This window comes from Dama dama, chromosome 20, assembly GCF_033118175.1.
Source record: "Dama dama isolate Ldn47 chromosome 20, ASM3311817v1, whole genome shotgun sequence".
Lineage (NCBI taxonomy): Eukaryota > Metazoa > Chordata > Mammalia > Artiodactyla > Cervidae > Dama > Dama dama.
The window spans coordinates 48,559,904-48,581,805 of NC_083700.1; the positions used below are offsets into that span (position 1 = coordinate 48,559,904).

The following is a 21,902-nucleotide window of genomic DNA, read 5'->3' on the forward strand; positions in this document are numbered from 1 at the left end:
CAAGACAAATGTTATTCTCTGTTCTGTCACTTTTAATTTCTGTATGAATGGTTATACCATTCATATATTATACCATTTCTAAATGAAGCATTATACTTTGAAGGTTAGATCCTTGAGAACCGGCTATCCTGTATATTTCAGGCTATAGGCAACATTCTGTACTTGTAGCAAAAGCAATAGAATACAAAGGCTAAAGTAAAAGGAGCAGATCCAATATGGAGTCACATGTGTTCTTCCCTATTACAAGAGAAGACAGCCTGGGTTCAAGGTGTGGGAGGGGCTCTGGAGAGTGAGGCAACCTGTCCCTCCTCTCCCACCACCAGCACCCAGCATGGTCCTTGTGAGTTTACCCTGCCTCCTTCATAGTGCATTCTGCCTCTGATCACTTGCCTTCACACTTCTCTCCCAGTTTCAGGGCCTGGGAGCAGGTCTCTGCCCTGACAGTAGATGTTTCAGTTTTGATGCAACCTGGACAGTGCTCTAAGGCACATGGACCCCTGTGTTTGGAAGGAATAGCCCTGTGCTTGGGGAACAAGAAGCTCCACTCCCAACTTCACTCTAGGTAGAGATGAATTGAAAATGTAGTTGTTCAGTGAACTTGTGGTATATACTTAGAAGCAGCAAATACTTCATTGAAATGATATGGTTTTCTTGGCTTTCTCTGGATCTGCCCACTCAATCTTCATGCCTTCCCTGAGCTCCGCTTGTCCCACAGATTCTGTTTTGTAGAAGTAGACACAGAGGCAGGGTAACTCACCCCAGCTCATATGGCTAATAAGAGCAGGGGGGCTGGCCAGGGCCATGCTCGTAACCAGTCCCAGCCCTGCTCGGGAGCCTTGGTGCTGCTCCTCCAGCTCTGGACACACTGCTGAGCCTCCATGGGGCTCAGTTTCCCTGCTTGGGAGGCACAGGACTGTGGGCCCCAGCACTCACACTGCCTGATTCAACGTCCATCACCAAGGCCTCCCATGGGTGCAGACCAGCCCCGGGTACCTGGAGACTCCATGAGAAGTAATATCATAGTCTCTGGCCCCCCTCGGGAAACTTCTGATGTATTTGGGGGCATAACTGATGATACAAGATGGTGAATAATTAATTTCTCAAAGTGTGATTCAGACCAGAGTGTAAGAAAGGGCTCTGGGAGGGCCGCTGAATGAGTCCTGCCTAGTGGAAAAATAGATCATGTTAAAGCAAGAGCAAATCCTCCCTAATCGGTGCTAAAAATTACTTTTCTGTTAGGCAAGGGTCAGACACACTTGTCTGGCAGACAAGTCATTGCCATCTGGTTCCCAGTCTGCCCAACTGGCCCCAGTCCCAGCCGGGGAGCCCTGCGCAGCTGGTGGTCTCGCCTCATTTCAACGAAAGCATCGGCCCTTAGAGGGTGTGTTTTCTCTTCCTCCGCATTATATGCTTCCTTATGTTGAAATATTTCTCCACGGGGCTATGAATGAGATGAAGAGGATGTATGGTGAGAAAGCAGAGCCCCAGAAATAGAAGGCTAGTTGGGATTGTGCAAAAGTCACTGATTGAACCCGGTGACAGAGACACCACGCATCCTGAGGTTGGTTTCTTCAGCTGTGTACGCAGACGTGAGAAACGTGGTTTGAACTGGGAATGGAAATCCTGGAGACAATATTTTAAAATGTTGAGCTTGAGTTCACCAAGTGGGCTGGAGAACCAGTCTTGGGTTTGTTTTGACGCATGCGGTGCCATCTCGGAGCCAGTGGAGAAGCGGCATCCATCCAGGGGTCCTCGGTGGTCCAGCGGGCCTCTCCCTCCGTGGGTTTCCCTAGGGTTCTTTGCCGCCCCTGCTGCGCATTCTGCCGCTGCAAGGGTGATTCCAGGATGCCAGGACTCAGTGACAGGCTGCAGCCTCACAACTTTATTTTTTAACTTTTCATTTAAATTTGAAGGATTTTACAGTTTGACTGAAGAATAGTTGATGTACAACGTTGTATTGGTTTCAGGTGTAGAGCGCCGTGATTCAGTTACATTCAGCTTGTTTTTTTGTTGCTCAGTGTTTCTGACTCTTGGCAAATCCATGGACTGTATGTAGCCTGCCAGGCTCCTCTGCCCATGGGATTTTCCAGGCAAGAACAGTGGAGTGGGTTGACATTTCCTTTTCCAGGGGCTCTTCCCCACCCAGGGTTAAAAACCCTGGTCTCCTGCATTGCAGGCGGATTCTTTTCTGACTGAGCCCCCAGGGAGGGCCTATTGTATATTACATACAGTTTTAGATTCTTTTCCCTTATAGGTTATTACAAAATATTGAGAATAGTTCCCTAAGCTATACAATAGATCCTTGTTGGTTATCTGTTTTGTATATGTGAAGCAAAAGTCACTCAGTTGTGTCCGACTCTTTGCAACCCCATGGACTGTAGCCCACCAGACTCCTCTGTTCATGGGATTTTCCAGGCAAGAACACTAGAGTGGGCTGCCATTTCCTTCCCCAGGGGATCTTCCCCATCCAAGAGCTGAACCTGGGTCTCCTGTCTTGGAGGCAGATTCTTTACTGTCTGAGCCACCAATAGTGGTGTGTATATTTTAAACCCAGTTTTGGAGTTCCAGCTGAGAGCTGTCCATGGGATCTGGACTCTTATATGTGGCTGCCTTCTGGGTATATTCATTCTGCATCCCACAGGAACTTCTTCCCGAACTCCTCCCACACTTGCTTCTTCCCATCTGCCATCAAGCACAGTGAACGGCCCCATCACTAACCCTCACCATCCCCCACGTGCAGATAGTCACCAGTTCCTGCCTCTGTAACCTCTTTCCACTCCATGGATGAGCCTCAGTTCAGGCCTGCATCTCCATCCTACAGCAGCTCCCACAGGGTTCTCCCTGTGAGTTTGCTTCCAGTTTGCTGTCCTTGAACCACCCTCCACATAGCAGCTAAAGCACTTTCACAGCGTGAATAGGAGGCATACCTCCCCTACTTAAAGCTCTTCAAAGCCTGCCAGTTGCTTTGGGGATTTAGCCTAAACTCATTCAGTGTAAAGCACCATTCCTAAGTTGAGCTTGGTGTATTATTCCAGTGGTCTGGGACTTGGCTCTTGTGGGAACTTCACTCCAGGCCTATGCGTTCTCTGATAGGAATAGGGGATGGAAGAGGGGAAGTTGTTAAATGAAAATTGCTCTCTCTCCCAACAACCCCACTCCACCATATTTCTGAATTCAAAACATCCCAGCAGAGTCCAAGGTGCTGTTTCTAATGACAGCACATTTGAGTAACCCACTGACAAATCGATAAGAAGATAACCTGTACAGGAAAAGAATATGAAAAAGAATATATATATATATATATATATATATATATATATATATATATATATATATATAGGCTTACCAGGTGGCGCTAGTGGTAAAGAATCAGCCTGCCAATGCAGGAGATATAAGAGCTGTGGGTTCAATCCCTAGCTGGGGAAGATCCCTGGGAGGAGGGCATGACAACCCACTCAACTATTCTTGCCTAGAGAATCCCATGGGCAGAGGAGCCTGGCAGGCTACAGTCCATAGGGTCACAGAGAGTCAGACATGACTGAAGCCGCTTACACACACAGGAACATATATAAACACACACACACAGATCACTTTGCTGTACCCCTGAAACTAACACAGCTTTGTAAATCAACTGTACTTCAATAAAAAATAAAAAAATACTTTACTGAAGTGAAAAAAGGAAAAAAGCAAAGTACAAACAGCTTAAGCCAACCATGGTAGACAACCAGGATAACCAGGGAAGAGATCTGGAACCTTTACTGCTCTTCCAGACCAGAGCCAACTCTCTCCTGCTGGGCCCTCACTGGACCTTGCCTGTAACTCTCTTATGACATTTCATGTGATGTGGCATCTATTTATTTATTTGTCATTTGGTTTATCTCTTGTTTTAAACAATTAGCACCCTGAGTTCAGGGAAGGTGCATCTGCGTGCATCTTCCATGTATCTTTTGTGTGGTGCATATCTTCTATGCCTAGAGCTGAGGAGGATCTCAGTATATGAAGAGCCAGTTATTTAATCATAATATTACATATTTTCCTCAGTAACCAGGAACATTTACTAAAATAGCTTTCTAAAAATATCTCCCTACATTAGAAAGATTATGTCCCTAATAAATAACCTGTACTTAGAAATCAATAATAAAAAGACAAATTCCCTAAGAGAAAAGTTGACCAAAGATGATAGATAATTTATAAAACAATTTACAAAAGAAACAATATCAATGGCCATGAAACATGGCAGAACTTGATCTCCATGTAAACAATGAAAGTTGCTATTTCTAGGAGGTGGGAAAAACAGGAACTCTCTTGCACTGTTGGTGGGAGTATAAATTTGTAGAACCCTTCCTGAAAGCAATTAAGCAATAATAATTCAAAATTTAGAATTTATAGGATCTTTGACCCAACAGTCCCAGGACTCTGTCCTCTAGAAATAATTGGATAAGAGTACAAAGTTTATGTGCAAGAATATTATTTGCAGCATTAATAATAAAACAGTTGAAAATGAAAATAAGTCAATCTTTTGTCATAGTGATTTGGTTAAATAAATCATGGTAACAGCCATATAATGGAATATTATGCAATTGTTAGAAGGGAAGCAACCTCTATATCTTTGCATTTCTATTGTTGTTCAGTTGCTAAGTCGTGTGAACCCATAGACTGCAGTATGCCAGGCTTCTCTGTCCTTCACTGTCTCCTGGAATTTGCTCAAACTCATGTCCACTGAGTCAGTGATGCCATCCAACCATCTCATCCTTTATTGCCCCCTTCTCCTGCCCTCAATCTTTCCTAGCATCAAGGTCTTTTCTGATAAGTAAGCTCTTCACTTCAGGTGGCCAAAGTGCTGGAGTTTCGGCTTCAGTTTCATCCTTCTGATGAATATTCAGGGTTGATTTCCTTTAGGATTGACTAGTTTGATCTCCTTACTGTCCAAGGGACTCTCAAGAGTCTTCTCCAGCACCAAGGTTCGAAAGCATCAATTCTGTGGCACTCAGCCTTCTTTATGGTCCAACTCTCACATCCCTACATGATATTTTTATTAATATAAGGAAATATGCCTGCAATATATCAAGTAAAAGAGACAGATTATAAAGCTTTTTATCCATCTACCTATCCACCCTTCCTTTCATCCAGCAAGAAAATAGAAAAGAGTATTATGAAACCATTAACAGTGATTATCAATGGATCAAGTTGGACTTTTTAGTGAATTTCATACTTTATTTTGACCTTGAGCTGCTATAGCTCAGTTGGTAAAGATCTGCCTGCAATGCAGAAGACCCGGGTTTGATCTCTGGGTCAGGAAAATCCCCTGAAGAAGGGAATGGCTACTCACTCTAGAGTTCTTGCCTGGAAAACTCCATGGATAGAGGAGCCCAGTGGGCTACAGTCCATGGGGGTCACAAGAGTCAGACACAACTGAGTGACTAACACTTTCACTTTTTCATATTTTATTTCATATTTTGAAAAATTTACAATGAATAGTGTGATGTATTATTCTTGTAATAGTAAAAACAATAAATTTGCCAAAATGGGAGAAAGTTTTTCTTTCTGTTGATTAAAACAGCAATATGAGAGATTTATCTTTGCTGGCATTTGGGGAACATGTTGCCATGTGGGATAATTCTCATCATGAGGCATCTTGGCTTGGTAGATTAGCCCCTGGTGGCAGAACTTCACAGCATATGGAATTTGTCCTGCATTTTCGACTCCAGCTTTCACTAACTCCCAAGAAATACAAGATAACATTTTCATAGTCCATTCCTACACTAACAAAGGGGAACAAATTATATTTAATTTCCAACTATTGATGGGTAAGAATTGTTTGGGTAAATACAACATACAAATAATAGACATCTTATCCATGCATTTTACCTCTTCTACCTACACTCTTCTCAATCATTCTTTTGTACTCATTATCAAGACAAAATGAACTGATTTCCAATTTCTCTTTTGCACCCCATGTGCTCTTGGCCTGACTTGTTCTTAGAGAACTCTTGCCAATTACTATTGATCACTAATTTCTTTTCTACCCAATCACCAAAGGTTAACTAATAAATACAACAGTACAATTTTCCTTGGCATTGATGGCATGCTCATCTAAATATGTCTCCTGGAACTTCATCCTTCTCCCTTCTTAAGAAGCTATAAGTGTTTTGCCCTTCAGTCCACCATATTGATGTCTTTATGTTGATAAGACTTGATAAACTGGAAGTGGCATCTCTGGATGCCCTGGTAAGATGATACATGTGTTCTAGAGTGTTGGAAATAAACCTTACAGAGATTCCAGAGGTCAGCTATATGGTAAAGTTTTTAGGCTCCAGTATTCTGGACTATGCTGAACATTCTCGCCAAAGCAAAGGACCAGTTAATACATCTGCACCTCTTTACAACTATGAAACAGGCACAGATCTTGGGAAGTCCTTCAGGTAGTGGAAGCAATATGTATTGCACTTGTGACAACTGCTTCATCCCATTTTTCAGAGGACTTTCACATGACTAGCAATTTTGATTTGGTCCCAGAGAAGGAGGGGGCTCTGCAGCAGGTCTGGGCTGCAGTATAAGGTATCCTGCCACTGGGGCCACATGAACTGGAAAACCCCACAGTGCTGGAGGTACCTGCAGTAAAGGAGAGCACTGTGCAATGTCTCTGACAGGCTGCATTAGAGGAGATGCAGTGCAGATCTCTATGTTCCAGAGCAAGGACATGCTATCTGTTGCAAGAAATAATGCACTTTTTAAATGGAAGCCCTTGGCAGGGTACTGAACCTGGGAAGAGGCTGAACATCTTGCCAGAAGTCATCGAGTACATGTGAATCCAGAGCTACCTTTCAGAGACGGAGGGCTGTCATTCACACAAGTCATAATGCTGGAGAGGCCCAGCATAATGTATCCTACAGAGGTCATGGTGCAGCTAGGGGTGGGCCTGAGCAGGTCCAGGTCCAGAGGGCATGAATATGCTGACTGACTGAGTTGAACAGACTCGCATATCACCTACTTACGTTGGACTGACACTTCCCTATAACCTCTTACCAATGGCCAGGAGTTTCCTGTGATCAGTTGGCAAAGGAGGGGAAAAAATCCAGGCCTGACTCATGGAGAGCTGACTGGATCTGTTGGTGTGAGCTGAAGACAGACTGTGCTGCATCACAATTCCACTCTGGGGAGTCTGAAGAGAGTAGGAGGGCAGGAGAAAATCCTCCCTGTGGGCAGAGCTGCAGGCAGCGTAGCAGTCATCCTGTTTGTGAAGAGAGACACGTGGCTTTAGTCCTGAGCTGTGGCACGTGGTTTGGCTGCTGGGTCAGGGGTCTGGATGCAACAAGACTGGAAGATTGGGGATGAGGTGATGTGGGAGAGGAGCACCCAAAGGGTCCCAAAGTGTAAGGATTATTATATCATATATGAATGCCCACTAGAGAGACTCTACTGTAGAATCAGAGACTCAGCAACCAGCTGGACAGGATGACGTGACCTGCTCTCAGCCTTCCCAGTGCCAGTACATGGGCCTGTGAATGGAGTCACCAAGGTTACGGGCGTTAAAGATATGAGAACAGCGTACAGATGCAGCGTGGTGGAGTAAACGACCCTGATCATCATGAGGAGGTAGGGTTGCTGCTGCATCCTGGAGATAAGGAGGAATAGTTTGGATATTCGGGGATTTATTGGAGGGTATACCTTGGTGCCAGGTTTTAGCTGGAGATGGGCAATTACTGTAACTACCACCTGACGAGAGCATGGCAATGAAGGGTTCAGACCCTTCACGGATTAAAGTTTGTGCCATTTCAGCAAGCAAGCCACCTAGACTGGTAGAACTGCTGGTGGGGAGTGAGGGAAATGGTGGAGGGAGGAGAATCACTTCCAGAGGTCGACTCCAGCCAAGTGACCAGCTGCAGTGGTGGGGGAGAGCTGCTTTTCCTTCAGTGGCCTCATACCAGCCAATCTCTTTGGAAGACTGCCACCTGGTCACTACACTGCCTGCCCGGAGGTGCCTGGGAGTTTCCATTTCTTCAGCCCGCCCCCCAACCCTTAGCCAGGGCTGACAGTTTATGAGCACAAAGTCCAGCTCCTGGCCTTGATGGGGACCAGCTCATAAGTTGTATCTCATGAGACTTCTCCTGAAATCTCACAACCTGGGGTCCCTACCTCTCCAGGCCTGATTCCCTCACTCTGCTACAAGTTTCTTCCAGGGCCTGTCTTATTAAGCTACCAGCCCTGGAATCCTCCTCTCAGAGTCTGCTCTGAGTAGTCTCCCACCCCTCATGTAGATAAATGAAGGTAATAATAGGTGGCATTCAGTGGGCATTTACCTTCTGCACAGCACTGTGGTGAAAGCTCTTACATTACAGGGTCCACTGAATTCTCCAGAACCCCATCAGGTGCTGAATAAACTCTCAGCAGCAGAGCTTAGGGCTTAAGGGCACGGATCCTGGAGCCCCACTGTGCTGTGCAGTGCTTAATTGCACAAAGAGTCAGTCGTATCTGACTCTTTGTGACCTTACGAACTGTAGCCAGCCAGGTTCCTCTGTCAGTGGGGATTCTCCAGGCAAGAATACTAGAGTGGATTGCCATTTCTTTCTCCAGGGGCTCTTCCCAACTCAAGGAATCAACCCAGGTCTCCCGCATTGCAGGCGGATTCTTTATCATCTGAGTCACCAGGGAAGCCCAAGAATACTGGAGTGGTTAGCCTCTCCCTTTTCCAAGGAATCTTCACAAACCATTAATTGAACTGGGTCTCCTGCATTGCAGGCAGATTCTTTATCAGCTGAGCTACTAGGGAAGCCTGGAGCCCCACTATCTGGGGTCAAATTCCAGTTCTGCTAGTGACTTGTAATCTTGTGATCTTGGCAGGTTACTTGCCATCACCTGTAAAATGAGGATAATAATAGAGTCTATGTCACAGGCTATTTATGAAAATTTGATGAGTTTATGTAAAGCATTGGAATGCTTTGTAGATATTTGTTAAATGAACAGGTACTTCACACAAGGGGCAGTCAAGACTTAGGAAGATTAATTAACTTGCTCAAATTCACCCAGCTAAAGTGGCAAAGCCAAGACCTATAAGATTTCAAAAGTCAATCTCTTAGCTATGACACTGCGCCACCTCTGGTCAGGCCTACCGCACCTTCGTTTGGTTTGTGCATGTGTGCTAAGTTGCTTCAGTCATGGCCAACTCTTCAAAAGGCCCAATATTCTCTGAGGCCACTCCACCCATCCCTGGCAGGCCTTTGTTGGGAGACAACAGAAAGATCCTGGATCTCGCTGGGGCCACCCTGGGGCTGAGGCCAGCTCTGCATCACTATATATTTTGTCTTGTCTTGTAGGGGCTGTGGTGGTGGTGGTTTAGTCTCTAAGTTGTATCTGACTCTTGCGACCCCCTGGACTGTACCCTGCTAGGCTCCTCTGGCCATAGGGTTTCCCAGGCAAGAATCTGGAGTGGGTTAACATGCCCTCCTCCAGGGGATCTTCCCAACCCAGAGATTGAACCTGCATCTCCTGCATTAGCAGGTGGATTCTTTACCACTGAGCCTCCTGGGAAGCCCACTTGAAGGGGCTGCTGTGTAATTCTCAAGGGGATTTCTCCACAGACCTACATCTTCTTTATTTCATTGCTGCCCCCTGCCCCCACCTGACTTCCCCAAAAAGCAGAGAGAGACTTTCCTCCACTACTGAAGTGAGAGCTTATGAAGACTGTTTTTTAAAACTCAAAAATCTTTTTCTCTGTTTCCTCAATTGCCAAGGTTAATAAGCTCATAATTTAAAACAAACGGAAACATATAAGAGGGGAGAGTAAGGAAACTCTCACTGGTCCCCCACATGGCTTTCTGAGGCTGTTTCACCCACCCAGGCCTTGACTCACTGGGGACATCACGGTCTCCTCTTGGACTCCAGGATGACACACCTGGCAGGCTTGGCGAATGTCCTTATAAGGCAGCTGCTGGGCCACCCCAGAGGCTTCCCTGGCCTGCGTTTCACTCGGGTGATGAAGCAATGTCCTTGAATGGGAAGGGCGGGGGCCGCCTGCCCTCAACTCATGTAGCCCCACTCAGACGGCCCTACTTCCTCTTCTGATGGTTTGAATATGAGACATCTCATTACAGGAGAACCTTAAGAAGCAAGCCATTTATTTCCAGGCTATTCAGTGAGCACAACTTGTTGGGCAGCTGCTTCTATGCCGTGCTCTTTAATCTCATGGGGTCACTATTTACAGGAAAGGTAAGAAAGCCAGATGTGGCGCTGAGCTTCCAAGCTGTTGGGGATCCAACATAGTTTCATTATTTTTTCTTTTGAGGCCCTCAAGGTCCATGCAGGGTTCGGGACTTAGGAAAGGAGGTAACTTCTTTAGTTAGAAAAAACAAGGAAAATTGAATATCTAATGGAGAAAGAAATGGCAACCCACTCTAGTACTCTTGCCTGGAAAATCCCATGGATGGAGGAGTGTTGTAGGCTACAGTCCGTGGGGTTGCAAAGAGTTGGACACGACTGAGCAACTTCACTTTCACTTTCAATGTCATAGGTATGAAGCACAGGGTTTTACATGCATCATCTCATTTAATTCTCAAGGTGATCTGTGAAGTTGGTATTTGGGTATATAGTGGAATTTCCCTGAAATGTCTGCTCTGATCTATCTAGCTTCTCTCTAGAGCCCAGAATCAGCCAGGATGAGGTCCCTTGGGTTATTTATATTTTAACCTCAAAGGGTGTTTTCTGCTTTTCAACCTTAACATTGCATACGGCTCAGATCAGTCCCAAAGGCTTCCTTCCAGCTCAGATACCCAAATAAGCTGCCCCCACCAAAGGCAAGTGCTCGACTCCCCGGCTTCCCACAGCCATCAGAAGCCCCGGAGCCCAGGAGACCTTGTGCACCCGCAACTCCACCTCTTTACCTTAGCCCATTGTGGGGGGAGGTGGAGGGTCCACAACCCCTTCTAGGGCTTCATCTCTGGCTCCCAGTTCGCACCCCATGCCATCCCCTTCAGTTAGTCTGCTCCTATCTGAATTCTGATCTCAGTCCTAATGCCTTTTCTTCAGGGAGGCCTCCTCTGACCTCCTTCTTACCTTAAAGGGTGGCCCCATCCTTGCGTCCACTTTCCCTTGCCTTATTTCCCTCTCAGCAGTACCTGTCTGGCTTGCCCTTGTGTATTTTCTGTCCATCTCTCCAGCAGCATGATCACATCATTAAGTCAGGGATTCACATCAGTTTTGTTCACGGCCGTGTGCACAGTGTCTAGGAAAGACCTGACCTAGAACAGTCACCCAAAACATTTGTTGAATGAATGGACTGTTCTGCACGATCAGGAGAGAAGAATTTTGATTTTCCTGGTCTGAAAGGTAAGAGAAGACCTTGAGATAAGAGGGGGGAGGGTGGGGGTAGGGAATGGGAGGAGAGACACAGACAGAATGAACTCAGAGAAGAGACAGGATGTAGTCTGAGACTGTTCTCCTCTGCAGGTTACTCAGAAGTGTGGCAGCCTACACAGGCTGCTAGAAGACGTGTGCACTGAGGGGCCATACAACATAAATTTTCAGAACATGGGCTTTGCCACAGACTCAAAAACTGAGTCAAGACCTCAGTTTCCCTGCCTGTTAAGTGGGAGTAACAATATTATTGCATCACAGAGCAGTTGGAAGCCATAAATGAGATACACATGTCAAGCATGTAGCACCGAGTCTGACTCCTGGCAAGTGCAGAAGAGAAGATAGCTGCAAATGTGCCTGCCATCACAGCCATGATTCTCCTGATCACAAGATTTGCCAGTGATTGCCTCTTCAATTTTCACTGACTCTCAGTTGATTACCATTTTCCAAAAAGCAGCAAGTGGTTTGGTTTTTGTTCTTTTGCTGCCATCTGTAAGAGATTGGTGACTAGCTGGGAGTGTGCCGTGGGGTGCTGAGAGGCCAGCATTGCTATTCTGCCTGTGAAGCACCTTGCCCCGCATGCAGCCCTGGGGATAAGTCTCTGCACTCAGCCGCCTTGAAGGTTTTGGGGAATATGGCCACAAGTGAGAAACCCAGGGTATTGCGGGCCTGTGAGCCCACAGGACAGGGCACAGCCTGTCCAGCCTGGACGTGTGCTGGCTCTGTGACCCCTGCGCCCCCCAACCACTCAGCCTCGTGTTCTTCCTGTGGAAAACAGGACGGTGTTTCCTGCTCTGTTTCTACCAGGTTTGGATGACCATGACACGAAAGAGGTTATGACGAAGAGCTTTGGCAACCCTAAACTGCTATATAAATCCCCGACCGTCGTGATGTCATCAGCATTGTCTGCAGCGGGAGGGGGCCCGACTAGCTGACTGGGGATCCCCAGCTCCGTGGACATCTCGGTGTCACCCACACCCTATACCTCATAGACACACGCCCTGTTCGCGGCGCCAGGATCAAATACCACTCTGAGATGTGTCTCCGGGGGGTTAGAATCCAGGCCCTCATTCCCAGGAGCACCACCAGTGCACCCCCGGTCAGGCTGGTGGGTGTCTGCCAGATGTGCGAGGCAGGAAATTAGCACCAGCTCTGAATAAACATCTCTGCACTTTCGTAGGACTGGACTCATCGAAGTCCCACGGTCCCCCGCCCTGACGAGACAGACACGATCCAGCCCTCCCCATCCCAGCCTCAACATTTCTGGGGAGCACTCACTCTTAGGTGGCAGCACTGTCCAGGGCTCCACGATGCCTCCTGAGGCAGACAGGCAGGGACAGGATATGGTGGCGCCTGTGGCCTCGGCCCGTGGGCCAGACACCTGACCCAGCCCACAGAACCAAGTCACCGCTGAGAAGCAACTTTCCTTTCACTTGGCCAGAGCCGGGCCCCAGCTGCAGCAGGCAGGGTGCTTGCCTCAGGCCCTACGTGCATTTATGAGATAAATGTTAACTGCGTGACTGCTATGCACTATGTACTAGGTGCTAGGAATGCATCAGTGAACAGAGCTGACTTTGAATTTCCCTTCCCTTATGGAACTTCCATTCTAATGTGGGGACGATGAGGGACAGAAAAGAAAAGGTAAAGAACTAGATTATGAAGTGTGTTGTTGTTAAGTCGCTAAGACGTGTCCAACTTTTTTGCGACCCTAGGCACCATAGCCCACCAGACTCCTATGTCCATGGAATTCTCCAGGCAAGAATACTGGAGAGAGTTGTCATTTCCTTCTTCAGGGTGAAGTGTGTTAGCAGATGACAAGTGATGTGGAAAACTGAGTGGGTAGGGAGGGTGAGGGTGCGTGCAGGGGGAGGGAGGAGCAGGTTCCATGCGGAGGTCTGTGGAGACGGTACCACCTGAGACAACCCCAAGGAAGTGAGCACCTGGGAGGGGAGCCGGGGAACATCCTACAAAAGGGGACAGCCAGTGCGAAGACCCTGAGGCCTTGGCCACCGCCTGAAGTGCTGAAGGAATTAGGAGACCAGTGGCTGGAGTGGCTGGGGGAAAGTAGTGATTTGGGAAGTGAGCAGTGGTCAGGTGTGGAGAGCAAATCCTGGCAGGAGACAGCAGGAGAAAGGGGGTTCAAAATCAGCTGGTGGCAAAGGCTGGCTCTGGTTTGGGGGTCCTAGAAGTCTATATAATGTGGGTATGCCTTAAGAAAAGCTGTGAAATTGCAAATATGAAATTAGGCATAGAGTTTTGGAACTGCAAGCGAGGATCCCTGGAGCTTAGGTTCCTTAATTTCCCAAATGTGGAACAGTGGAGCTGAGGCCTATGCTTGGGGTGGTCCTAGGTCCCTCCCTCTCTTCTTTTTCTCTTTTTCCTTCATTAATGAGAAAAGATCCCATTTAAAAGTAGCCAATGTATGTAGACCTTTCCCAATTAAAAAACTCATAATAATTTTTCTTTAAAGTGCCAATTGTTATCTCTGTCTAGATGGAGACATTTGAGCAATTTTGGATATGATAGGGAAACTTTGATAAATTTGTTTCAGAGGGATTAATTGTAATGCAATCCTTTGCCTTTGGGAATAAATCAACCAAGAAGCATTTGTAGCACAATTGCCATATTCAGAATCCAACTCCTGGAGGCGTTTTCCGGTCTGGCTGTGAAATCAGCGCCTGTGCCTGTGGAAAGAGTGCTTGATGGTGCCATGACATTGCTTCTCCGGCCCTACACTCGATTACTTCTCTTCTTAGTTAATGTGTTTTCCCTAGGGGCTTCCCTGATGGCTCAAGTGGTAAAGAATCTGCCTCCAATGCGGGAGACACAGGAGATGCCAGTTCGATCCCTGGATTGGAAAGATCCCCTGGAGGAGGGCCTGGCAACCCACTCCAGTATTCTTGCCTGGAGAATCCCGTGGACAGAGGAGTCTGGTGGGCTACAGTCCATGGGGTCACAAAGAGTTGGACACGACTGAGCGCACAGAGAGACAGACTCTCACACGCACGCTCGAGATGTCAACCACCCTCTGTCAAGCTTCAGTGGCAAATCAGTCTCCATTCTGACTTTCCGCTACCTCCTGGGTGGTTTCCCAGGAGGCAGAGAGCTGTGGTCACACTCCTTATACCCCTTCTCCACACAGTTGATGGGGGTGGCCTGCCTGAAACACACATATCTAACCACAGCTCTGTTCTAAGCAGCAGCCTGTACTAGTTGCTGTCCTCCACATCAGAGGTTCAAACGTAGAAATGTAACTCATTTTTCAACTAAAATATTACATTGAACACCCACAGAAGAAACAGAATACAGCCACTATGGAGAACAGTGTGGAGATTCCTTAAAAAACTGGAAATAGAACTGCCATATGACCCAGCAATCCCACTTCTGGGCATACACACTGAGGAAACCAGATCTGAAAGAGACTCATGTACCCCAATGTTCATCGCAGCACTATTTATAATAGCTAGGACATGGAAGCAACCTAGATGCCCATCAGCAGACGAATGGATAAGGAAGCTGTGGTACATATACACCATGGAATATTACTCAACCATTAAAAAGAATTCATTTGAATCAGTTCTAATGAGATGGATGAAACTGGAGCCCTTTATACAGAGTGAAGTAAGCCAGCAAGATATATATATATATATATATATATATATATATATAGTATACCTATATATATCTATATACCAATATATAGATATATATAGTATACCAATACAGTATACTAACGCATATATATGGAATTTAGAAAGATGGTAGCAATAACCCTATATGCAAAACAGAAAAAGAGACACAGATGTACAGAACAGACTTTTAGACTCTGTGGGAGAAGGCGAGGGTGGGATGTTCCGAGAGAATAGCATTGAAACAAGTATACTATCAAGGGTGAAAGAGATCATCAGCCCAGGTTGGATGCATGAGACAAGTGCTCAGGGCTGGTGCACTGGGAAGACCCAGAGGGATGGGATGGGGAGGGAGGCAGGAGGGGGGATTGGGATGGGGAACACATGTAAATCCATGGCTGATTCATGTCAATGTATGGCAAAAACCACTACAATATTGTAAAGTAATTAGCCTCCAACTAATAAAAATAAATGGAAAAAAATAAGTTATTTCATTGGTAGACATGTACTTTACAGGCTACATTTATAACATTTGCTTGTTATGAAGCCAGCCCCTCTGAATAATGAGGCTAATTTCAAAAGCATAAATATTTGAAAATTCACGGTCATGGATACACTTGCAGTTTATATTTTTTTATTTATTTACTCATTTTAGTGTAGATTATTTACAGTGTTAGTTTAATTTCAGGTGTAGAGCAAAGTGATTCATACATATGTAGATATTCTATTTTAAATTCTTTTCTATTAAAATTTATTACAAGATACTGAATATACTTTCCTATGTTCTTCAGTAGATCCTTGTTGGTTATCTATTTTAAATTTAGTACTGTGTATCTGTTAATCCCTACCTCCTGATTTATCCTCCTCTCACCCTTTTCCCCTTTGATAACAAGAAGTTTGGTTTTTATGTCTGTGAGTCTATTTCTGTTTTGTAAATAAGTTCACTTGTATCATTTTTTTAGATTCTATATATAAATGATATCATATGGTATTTTATCCTTGTCTGATTTATTTCACTTACTATGATAATCTCTACCTCCACCCATGGTGCTGCAAATGGCGTGATTTCATTCTTTTTTAGGACAGGCTAATAGTCCATCATAGGGATATGTGTGTGTGTGTGTGTGTATAATCTTCTTTACCCATTTATCTGTTAATGGACTCTTAGGTTTCATATGTTGACTATTATAAGTAGTGCTGCTATGAATATTGAGATGCATGTATCTTTTCAAATTAGAGTTTTTGTGTTTTTCTGGATATATGCCCAGGAGTGGGATTGCTGGATCATATGATAACTCTATTTTTAGTTTTTTGAGGAACCTCTGTACTGTTCTCCATAGTGGCTGCACCAATTTACATTCCCGTCAATAGTGTAGGAGGGTTCCCTTTTCTCCACATTTATTATTTGTAGACTCTTGGATGATGGTGCACTTGCAGTTTTAGATCATCCTTGGTATCAGTTTATTTCTGTATTTGTTTCTATTGCCCAATGTTGAGAAAGTTTGGTTAAAGATATAAGTAATAAAATTAGCAACATTTTTATGTTTTATTTTTACACAGCCTACCTTGCCAACTTGGGATGCTCTTAATTAAACAAATCTGAGATCTGGAATGCAGAGGAGCAATTTTGAGTCTAATATTGAATAATTAACAGTATCTGCTTTCATTGCTTATGTTAAATGTAAAAGCCCCATCAGAAGTAGCTCAAAGTCAGGATAGGTGCATGTGCAGTGTTATCCTGACCCTACAGCTGACCATTATGGAAAGGGAGTGAATGTAATTACCTAGGTCTCATCAGCCTGCATATGGTTAGTCTGTTTACTGTGGTTGTGCATTTGTGCAAATTGATGCAAGAGGACACACACTGGCCTGAATTTTAGGAGATCACCTGTACAGATATACGGTCTTTCTAATCAATGACACGTGTATTAAATATTCAAAATCATGAGCCAAACCATAAGAAAAGATCAATTCTCACTCTATCAAAGAGCATTTGCCCAGTGACATAAATTAATGCATTGGTGGTCTCCAATATGGTATGATATAAAGCACATGTGATTATGTTGATGTAAAATTACAGTTAATTTTTTAATGATTTAAAGTACTTATTGTACTTTTAATGATTTAAAATTCTTTAAAGTACTTATTGGACTTCCCTGTAGGTCAATGGTAAAGAGTCTGCCTGCAGTGCAGGAGACCTGGGTTTAATCCCTGGGTTGGGAAGATCCCCTGAAAAAGGGAATGACAATCCACTACAGTATTCTTGCCTGAAGAATCCCATGGACAGGGGAGCCTGGGAGGCTACAGTCTGTGGGGTCACAAAGAGTCAGACATGACTGAGCGACTAACACTACTAAAGTATTTATTTTGAGTCTCTTTCTTTAAAAAGTATTTTATTTTTTAAATAGGGAGCAGGCTCTCAGAGCTATCTGAGATGCTGCCTCCCAGGCTGCAGTCCTCATTTTGCCCCAAATAAAACTTAACTCACAATTCTCAAGTTGTACATGTTTTTCAGTCGACAGTTATGGCGACTGACGAAGTGACCTAGAGTGGACTTCCTTCTTTCGCCAGGACTCCACAAGGAACTGGAGCTTTGGTACCAGCAGTGGCCCCTTGCACCCATCAGCCTCCTCAGGGAGTGCAGACTAACTTGGATGCCTCAGGCATGACCTGCAACCAAGACTGGAAAAAGACATAATTTAAGAAACTGTCTCCAACCTGGATGGATGGACCTTTCTGTCAGATGCTGTTAACTGACTCATGCACAGTGAAATGGAGGGAAATTGACTCTTGAATTAACTCCCACTTCCAAAGGCCCCTAAGCTGGACTGGCCTATAGAGAGGCCTGCTGACCTCAAACTCACTTTAAAATGAGTCTCAAAGCTGAAGCTGCACTACACTAGGATGAGAAGACAAGATCAGAAGCAGACAGCTTGCCCAAGATGCTGGAACTGATTCATACGATCGTTTACAATGTTTTCTTGATTCCTTGGACCTGTGCCTATCAATCAAATGTTTTCTATCACGGACATGATTCTATGCTAGTTTAAATCTCAGTTCAATTGTTGGGTTGTGGCCAATAATCTGTGTCTAGTAATTCTGCGTTACCTTGGTGGATTTCTCTCTTTCAGGACTCTGATTGGATACCCCCTAGGGAATTTATTTTAGATGAGACTTCAGTCCTGTTCTGTCTATTCATGATATTACTAGATGAGATCCTCTCATCTGGCCAATTAATAATACCTGCTCTGATCCTGGCCATAGATTTAAATTTTCTCTTAGAGTCATTCAAACTCAATCAGAGTGACAAGCTAAGTCTCAATCAAAAAACTAACCTTTCATCTATTAAAAGGAAAACTCCCACAATAATGGGATAGATCTACGTGGCTAACACCAGACTATGATCATTTAAATTTAAAAGCTCCTCTATGCTGGGAACAATTAAATCATACTAAAAATGACCAACCTGATAATATTATGAGACAAAGCTGGGTGTTTTATGAACTATGCCTATTATTACCCTTAGAGAGAGCAATTGGTATGGAACTCAGTAGATTTGTGGCACTAATTTATGGCCTTGATATCTACAGGAATGAATACAAAGGTGTAGCCTGGATTTCCATGAATTTAAGGTCATACACATTAACAAATTAGAGGTAACCCCAACCAATCTACCACTGGTATGATCCCAATTGGTCAAAGATCTGTATTCTACTGGTATAACCATTTAGCAGCTTTTTGTGTGTGTGTGTGTGTCTTCATTGAGGTTGGAGGATATAATTGGCTATATTGAAGCCTTAACAACTTTCATAAGCTTTAAATGATAGTAACCGGGCTATTAGCTTATTGAATTCTGAGATCTCTATGATGAGAAAGGCAGTGCTACACAACTGCAAGGCCCTTGACACTTCACAGCATCACAGGAAGATATCTGTGCTACAATTCAAAGTGAATGCTATATTTTCATTCCTGATAAATCCTTTAATGTAATACACTTGATGAACCATATGAAAAATCATATTTCTGCCTAAGTGACCCATTCCCTAGTCTTGACAATCTTTTAAAAAACTGGTTTGGTATGGGAGGCTCATGGCTAAAATATTTACTTTTAATTCCATTGTTATTAACTATACTATTTGTATTTTGCCTGTTTCACAAGATTATTGTTTCTTGTATTACCAAGTGTATTACCTAAGCCTCCAATGAAAATAATGATGACTAGACTTGAAGCAGTTGACCAAATGTATAGCTCGATATATGATCAATGATTGTATTAGTGTAACTCTAGATATGGGAAGATGCAACAAAAGGGAATACTTTCCTGGACCATGACTAGAAGACAGGTGTCCAGAGATCTTTGACTATTAAGAAATAGTCCAGTAATAGCGCATTGAGTGGCCTATCAGCAAAAACCTTCAGAACTGGGAACAAGGCTTCCCAGCAATGCGAGAATGGTCATGAAATGCCCCCCAAGCTATGGTCTGATTTACGACCACAACGGGGCCATGTCAACTACAAATTGGCACTTAACAAGAGCATTGCCAACAACTGAACAGCAAAGGCATTTGCCATCTGCCTCTACAGAGATTGAACCCCATGCTGCTCTAGCTATTGACCTTCAACACCCCATAAGGGAGTTCAGGGTGGAGTGAGGCACTCTGTGCTCCAGTGAATCTGGTGGGACAGGTCTTTAGATAGTTGGAGGTTTTTAGGAACACATTTTATGATCTCAGTCCTTGCATCTCCTCATATCTAGAAAAGCACTAAATTCCTTCACGGTGGCATCAGAGCCTCATGACTAACAAAAAACCCTTTTGTAAACTGAGTGCTTAATGGTATTGAATTCCCCATTCACCGAAACTTTATATATTGACCTTCCCCCACTGCTGCTTTAGAGCAATCTCTCAAAGCTACCTGAGATGCCACCTCCTGGGCTGCAGTCCTCATTTTGCCGCAAGTAAAACTCAACTCACAGCTCTCAAAAAAAAAAAAAAGTTGTTTTATTTTTTAAATATAAAATCCATGGACATGATCCAAAAGCCAAAAGGTAAGAGAAAGATATTTAGTGACAAATAAATCTCCTGCTACCTCATCCTCAACCAGTGTTCTTCTCCCTAGTATTTTTCTTCACTGTTGCCAGTTTCTTTTATTCCAACCAGAGATTGTGTGTGTGTGTGTGTGTGTGTGTGTGTGTATGAGTGTGTCTTAATTTGGGCTACCCTAGAAACGGATCTTGACATAAGGATTGAAATGCGGCTAGTTATCTGGGAAGTGCTCCCAGGAAACTTCTGCAGGGACTGGGACGTGAGACTGGGGAGGGAAGGCAGCCAATAAAGGGAAGATTGTGTTGTAAATCCCACCATGGACAAACAGAACGTAAGTCCATTGGGGAACTCTGGGAGCCAGCATAGGACATGTGGCCCACTATTATTTCTCCCAAGGGGAAATAAAACTGATGTTTTATAACCAACTGCATTGTTTGAGGTCTGTGGGGGTGTGGGCAACCAGCCATGTGGCCAGGCTCAGTGAACCCTGGCAGTCAGAAAAAGTTCTTGGTCTGCGCAAGAGCTGGCACTTCAGAGCGTGCAGGTATGGCCTGGAATGTTAAGGAGCAGGAGGTATCTGCTATAGCATCTGCTACAACGTTCTCCTAAAAACATTTAAAGTGAAGTTGAACCAAACATTTGCAGCAATTCAGGCTCAGTCCCTCGAATGCCAGGCTTCCACAGGGCCTGGTCTGAAGACTGTTGGCATTCATGGGAGCACCAAAAGAAGCTTTCCAGGGTCTGGCTCCAGTCAGTGATTCCTGGTTCTCATTCTCGCCTTAATTGCAGTCAAATTCTAACCCAGTGATAGAAGCTATCTGCACTGACAGGCCTCGTATATCATGTAGCACCCCCTCCTGCTCTCTTGACCTGGGAGCACCCTTTCCTTCCTCTTACTTGCCTGATGCTACTTGTTCTCCAGATTCAGGTGAGTAGAAAGAATTAACTTTCCTTTGGGGTTAGTAGGGGGCTCACTGAGGCATTTAGCCCAGAGAAGTCTGAGAGACACTATGCTCTCAGGAATGATTATCTGCCCAACTCCCCATCTGTCTGATGCCTTGGGGAATATTCCTTGTCACCCCCAAGCTCAACTGGGATTCCACTCTGCTCACTGTCCTAGCACCCTGGGCTTACCTATTCGGTCTGCTTGCCTGTCTGTCTCCCCCCATGGTACCAGGAGCTCCTTAAGGGCAGGAAGCAGACTTTGCTCATCTCTGAATCCCTGGGGTTGGCAGTAGTGCTCAGTAAGTGCCTTTGAGTAGAATTCAGCTGAGGCACTGCACAGCGCCCCTTCTTTGCAGCATTTGTCGGAATCCTGAGGGAGAAATCGCTGCACACAGGGTGGCCCTTGAATGTGTGTTAGGCAGCTTTATATAAGGCACACATATGTAATGGAGGTTGCTGCCTCCTTCCTGGGGAGAGACCTGTAGACCTGTTCCTTAATTTGCATGCAAGATTGTTTCTGCTCTTTTCTTTTTTGTATTTGTTTAATGGATAGTCAGTCCCTCAGTCCATAAATATTTCCGGAGTCCCTACTACGTGTTGGGCGCTGTTCTAGGGGATGGAGATACAGGGGTGAACATGGCAGAAAGAGAGTCTGCCTCAAAGAACTTACTCTCATCTGGAAGGTGTAGAATGGTACCGAATTCATTTGGACTAGCCTTCTGTTACCGTCAGAATCTGAAGAATCTGGAAGAAGGGGAGCTCCTCTGGGACTGGGTGATGAAAATCTCTGGCAGTTGTAAGTAAAGGCAAGGGAGGCAGACACTCCAGTAGAAAGAGGGAACCAAAGGAGGTCAAGGACTGAGCATACTGAGCATGTCTGTGCTCAGCCTATGGACGTCATAAAGAGATAAAAGCCCCAGTCCATTCCTGTAAA

At 44.8% G+C, this 21,902-nt stretch overlaps 1 long non-coding RNA gene across 1 annotated transcript in view; it reads left to right on the top strand.

Moving 5' to 3' along the window:
* Window positions 1–13,134, top strand: part of LOC133041018 (uncharacterized) — a 39,049-nt gene extending 25,915 nt beyond the window's left edge. Inside the window, exon 6 of the long non-coding RNA XR_009689098.1 lies at window positions 11,443–13,134. This is a non-coding gene — a long non-coding RNA (uncharacterized LOC133041018). The remainder of the gene's footprint in view (window positions 1–11,442) is intronic.
* The last annotated feature ends 8,768 nt before the right edge of the window (window positions 13,135–21,902 follow it).